General features: G+C 36.6%; 1 pseudogene; it reads right to left on the bottom strand.

Moving 5' to 3' along the window:
• Positions 1–1,255: 1,255 nt before the first annotated feature.
• Positions 1,256–5,293, bottom strand: LOC130746060 (polyadenylate-binding protein-interacting protein 12-like; annotated as a pseudogene).
• Between the last annotated feature and the right edge of the window lie 795 nt (positions 5,294–6,088).

Raw genomic sequence — 6,088 nt, forward strand, 5'->3', positions numbered from 1 at the left:
TAAGTAGTTGTCACCATGGTCAAACTAACCATCGACTCTGATACTGCTGTTGGGCTGCAAATGGCTTAAAATTTCGGGGGCTCACCACATTGGGCTAACAAGAGTAAACCAGAAGTGAATTGGACACCGCATCTTTCACCCAAAACCTTAAGACATTAGGTGTATGAGTCATCTCACTTATAAAGTATTTAACACTCTTCTAATCATTCAATGTAAGACTTCTTACTCACACTTGAATTCATAACATTCTGTCAAGCAGACTATGAGTTGTACTATTGTATAAACGTTGTTGAATTGCTTTTTTATGAATTGTTATTTCATTTCTAGGTAAGTATAATTACACAACTCTTTTGATTTTAATTTTATATCCACTGGAAAATTAGACAAAAGATTGAATGGGAATTTAGGAAAATATTAAATTTAAAGAATTTTCTTTAAATAATACCAATAAATTGGATATTATCATACAAAAACTAAATGGTCACAATTTACAAATCTAAAATATTTTTTTTCCTCGTGAGAGTCTGTCATGTCAGAAGGATGTAAGCCATAAGCCCAAATTAGCGACCTCACTTGCACTCATTTTTAAATATATGTACTATTAGTATGGTTTGACTTGATTTAACAAATGCTAAGTATGGTTTGACTTGATTTAACACTCACATTCTTATGGGCCAAGGGTTTGAATTTTCGTATGTTCAGTAAAATTTCAGTTGCCTTCTCACCTAACACTACTACCTAGGAGTGGACGTATGCTAATCTCCTCAACATGCCACTAGTGTCGTGCTCAATAGCCCAGAGATGCTCTCTCTCCCTTTTACCATATTTGAAAAAATCAAAATCAAAATCTTGAAAGTTTGTCTGGCTAAGGCAGCTCATCATATTTCCCATTTTGTGTAGTTCCTATCACAACATCCACGTGATATAGATGCATATCATAAGGGGGAGACGGTTTCTTAATCATTCCAAAACCAAACAAGGTGACTTTCTTCTCAACACGAAATCTGTACCACAACTTGCTTAATGGTCGGTGAGACATGACATTAGGATTAAATGCTAGTTTATAACATCAAAATCACGGTAGAAAACAATTGCAGACAGCAACGATGTTGATTGTTGGTGATAGGCACATCCACCATCTTTATGGATGGTGGGGTTCCAAATTCCTACAAATCATTAAAGCACAAAAACAAGCATCCATGCAGAATTTCAACATGTTTTTCTTGTTTTTAAATAAACCATGAAAAACTCCAGATGTTAAAAGGGATATTCAACAATAAATTCTCAGGTTCCCAGATCAACACATCACAATGTGCACCATAATTTAAGCTATCGAGATCATCCTCGAAGTAACATCCAACTATACAAGCTAAACAAAGAACCCATAATCTCAACGAGAAACAGAGGTACCGTAGTGAAAGACATGATGAGGACAAAAGTATCAACTAAACGCCACAGGTTACTTAGAATATATATGTTTCTATGTACGTATACATATGTAGCAGCAAGCAGCTCCGGAAATATGCAAGGTTGGTTCAGTGCATTGGAGAGCGAAGAACGCGGGACCGTACCGGTGTCTTCGATGGACTTACCCTGCATACCAGACAGGAGAAAAGTTGAAGTGACATTAAAAGAGTTGCTCTAGTTTCTAGCACATTTGACCTTGAAATCAAAGAGAATCTATCACCCAACCTTATAGGCAGTGAACCCAAAACCACACCGCTACAGCTTAGAGCAGCAATTGCACTCTCAGCCTGAAAGAATGAGGCAAAGAAAATCTTCAGATAGGTAAAAATGGAAAGACATGGCAAAAAACAGTAACCAAAATATTTGGAGACAATTGTTAATATTCAGTTATGAACAAGCACAATATATGTTCTTAAAAGCAAAAGACTTGATCAATTTCAAAGATACAAAGACTTTAATCAGTGTAGAGGAGTGGAGATAAGGAACATACTAGTTAAAAACAAAACCCACAGCACATATGTATCCATACAGAGAGAGTGAAACTAACTAAGCCGAGATGACAAAGAAATGCAAAAAAAATACACAACAAGCAGGCAGAAACATCTCACTGTGTGAGAGCTTTATTGCAGTCAGCTCAAATAATTTGTTGCGGAAAGTGAATAGAACAATTTTGAATGTTACCACAGAAGAAAACGAAAAAGAAGCTTGAGGAGATGAGGAAAAGAGGGGTTGAAAAGAAAGGATTGGGCAAGCCACAGACATGTAAACTCAAGGTCACACAAGTTTGATAACTAATATTTGGATGCAATGGGGTTAAGGGTGCTTTTGGGTTGGGGTGATGCTTGTGTACGAAAATAATCTCTACATACTAAAATGCATCCTAACAAAATAGGTTATATTCAAATTTTTCAAGTCCAAAACAAAGTCCTACAAGCTTAATACTGAATAGCTACGCCAATTCAAACTACAGAAGCCCAGGCATGGGAAACGAGTCACCATCATGCCATTCCTGAAAATGACATTTTATCTTAACGAACAAGCATTGCCTTTCCATGGCACAATGCATCAATGCGAGCCCACACTATAGAAAGTACAGAAAATGGATATGCATCTCTTATCCCCTAGATCACTTAAGCATCACAATGAAGCACAATGCATCATCAAAAACAGAATTTATTAATTGAGACTTCTGAAGGTGGAAAGCATGCTTAAGTACCGGAACAAAGACTATCATCAACTACCTCTTAGAACCTTCCCCATATACATTAATTTGCTATTTCCCTCTTTTCTTCACTAGGTTGCTCTTATTACAACTTAGAGCACTAGCTATTTCCAATGCATGACACATCAATGAAGTGAATTTTCTACTTACATGCTACAACTTCAAACAAGCAATTACAGAGAAACTAATGAACTATGTAAGACCCGCATTAAAGTGATTCCAGTGTGAACTCCATCGATGAATAAAAATGGTAGTGCAACCATCATTCTCCCACAAAATATGGAATTGAATATTTCCAAATAGGAGCCACATGAATCCATTTGACGTTATTATCACCCAGTCAGAGATTTAATTAACCACTTTTACTTTGTATGAACCACGTTATATTCTCAGATTAACTCCACTTCAGCTCGTAAACTAAATTTCCCATTAACAAGGAAATAAACATGCCTTTTGCAATGCCAAAGCTAAGATAGGAAGATTTAAGACTCCCACAAAAGCTCACATCATCAAGTTTTTTTTTTCTCTAGATTCTTTTTCTTAAGACGGAAAAGGGCTGATTTAGTGGGCAATGCAGAGTTAAAATTCCAGAAAAACACAATTGACAGAAACAGGGAGGGTGACCACAAAAAGTACAGACTAAAGGGGTAAACTGCATTACTGCAAATGATAACTACAAACCAGCAGCAGCACTCAATCTAAGGGTGATAACTTCAGAAAGAGATAGAGATATTTAAAACTAGCTAAGTAAGCCACAGTTGTCTTAGATAAATAAAAGAAGGTTTAATAGCTAGTGAGTAAATTACCACTGTGAACTCAAAAAATGCAATTCGAGTTGAATGATGATAATCGCCAAGAAGCCTCAACCGTTGAACCTATATAGTGCCCCAAAATGATGAAAAATACTTCAAAAGGTACTTAAATTCAACCAACAAAAAAAAACTCTAGTATTGAACCCGGATAAACACAGAAAAAAGAATGGAAAGTATCTCATAGGATACTTAAAATTCGACGAACAATAAACATCATAAGCCTAGTTCCATGTACAAACCTCTCCACAAATAGATTCAAAGAAGTGTTTGACATCAGCCTGAGTAAGCTGCAGCAGTAACAATGAAGAAAATTTTAAGTATGATGAGCCATAATTGTAGCAAAACAGGCATGAATAAACACAACAGTTCCTCCAAGCAAGATTCTAAGATAGGGTCAAGTCCTAAACTACCTTCTTGTCGATATTTGTGCAGTAAATTGTTCTCGAGCACATCTCCCTTTCATCTTCAGATGGAGAAATATAGCACCATTAGAAAGGTAAGACAGAAAATAGATATTTCAATATCATACATCAATAGCACACTCCTCTAATGGTCTTCCAAAACATTTGATATGCACATTACCCTAGGCAAATATGTTAGGTTAACAAGTGCAATGGCAGTTTTTGAAGGTAGCACTCTCAGAGGGTAATATCCAAGCATGGTCCCAGACAGGGTCAAAGCAGCCCTTGCACTTTCTGCAGGCATAACACTATTAGTCCAGTGAAATGCCAATAATAATTACCACATATGAACATATATTTAGTGGTGATGATATCTTCATCCGTAAACTCAATGAAGGCGAACCGAAGAATAGAGTTGGGATCCCCACATACACGGCAATCAACAACCTATTGTCAGGGAAATAGGAGTCAGTAACATGGTCCACCACAAAGACAATACACACCATATAGAAAACATCACTGCTTCTACCTAGCCACAGTTAAGAAAGAGAGCTGCCAGTTGCTCTTCAGTAACCTAGATTACAACATAAAACAACAACTCTTCAAATGAATACACATGGCAAAAACATTGTAAGCTAGCTAAATTGAGAGAATCCACAAGATAGCTCAAATTAGTACCAGCTGATCAATGTTAGAAACATAAACAGTCCTCCTAATCATCTCTTCTCTTTTCTCCATATCGATCTTATAATTGGTTCTTCGCTTCCCCTGATTATAGCCATTCTTCCTCTGAAACACAACATTATTATTGCATTAACAAGAGTGAAAAACATGTTATTCAAAACCAACAAGAAAACAATGAAAGAGATTAAACAAAACATCCATCTATACCCTTCTGTTAGTTTGCCCATTAGCATTAGCAAAATTATCTAGCAGTATAAAATTGTTAGGGTAACTAAACCCAGCAGCAGCACCAGCTAAGAAACCATGACTATTTGTTAGTGATGGGGGCACAAACTCCTCAGCCATGGGGTTCAGTTTTGATAAAAGCTCTTCCAAATCCCTCATGCACGCTTGAAACTCTCTTCCCCATGATCCTCGTTCCTATACCCACCATTGTTCATCACCAGCTGCTGGTTCTGAACCCCATTCCCGTGCATCTGAGCCTTGTAGCCATAACTGTCATTGGGAACTGACACTTGGTGTTGGTTGTTGAACACGCCGTTGTTCAGATTCTGATCACCGTTGACAGAACTAGGCTTTGATTTCTCCACCTCACTTGAGTTCGGTGATGACACTACACCGTTATCCGTGGAAGAACCGATTTTGGCACCACCAACCTCAGCAACCGCCGTAGTCACACTCGTGTGAAGATAAAAAAACAAAACGTTTCAAACTTTCTTTCTGGGTAATCAGACTTTTCTGAGAGTCAGTGATAACAATTGTCAATACACTAGTAAAGATGAAAAAAGACAAAAACAAAATGACCCAAAAACCCATGTTTGAAAAAATGAAACATACCAGGGTTTCTGTTCTAAAATTGTTCCATTGATGAGATCAAAGTGACCTGAAGATTTTGAGTTACAACAACTACTTTAAAACCCACGAAAAAAAACCAACAAAAGAAAATTGAAATTGTGTGTGAAATGAATAGTAGAGAGATTGGTGAAAGGGAAGATTTTTTACTGAAGAAGATGATTATTGAGCAGAAAGATGAAATGGGTATTCTTCGGATCCTCCGCTTTCGCTGCACTGAATTGTTGGACCTTCCTGAGAAGAACGTCCCAAATTTGATGTCTTGGGTTGTGATGATGATGATGATGAATGTATCAAAGGAGGAAAAATTATAAATTAAAAAATTACATAAAAGGGACCCAATTTTTTATTAATTTCCATAACTGCCCATTCACATATGTCATCCATCATGAATTGTAGTTTTAGTACATCATATCATGCATCCGTAGGGATACATGGTAATTGGTAAATTCAACAAAAGGTTAGGCATGCCAATGATGCCATGCCCATGGATTGGACAAATATATTATATGACCTTAATGAACTAGTCACTTTTGTTTGTTTAGAAAAGAAGTGGTTAAGGATAATGAAATTTTGAGTTGTAAGAAAGAAAATAAAAGGTCTTTATCACGTGGTTTTATCTTTTCCTTTTTAAACATAAAAATCGACAA

The sequence above is a fragment of the Lotus japonicus genome, chromosome 1 (assembly GCF_012489685.1).
Source record: "Lotus japonicus ecotype B-129 chromosome 1, LjGifu_v1.2".
In the NCBI taxonomy this organism is placed as follows: domain Eukaryota; kingdom Viridiplantae; phylum Streptophyta; class Magnoliopsida; order Fabales; family Fabaceae; genus Lotus; species Lotus japonicus.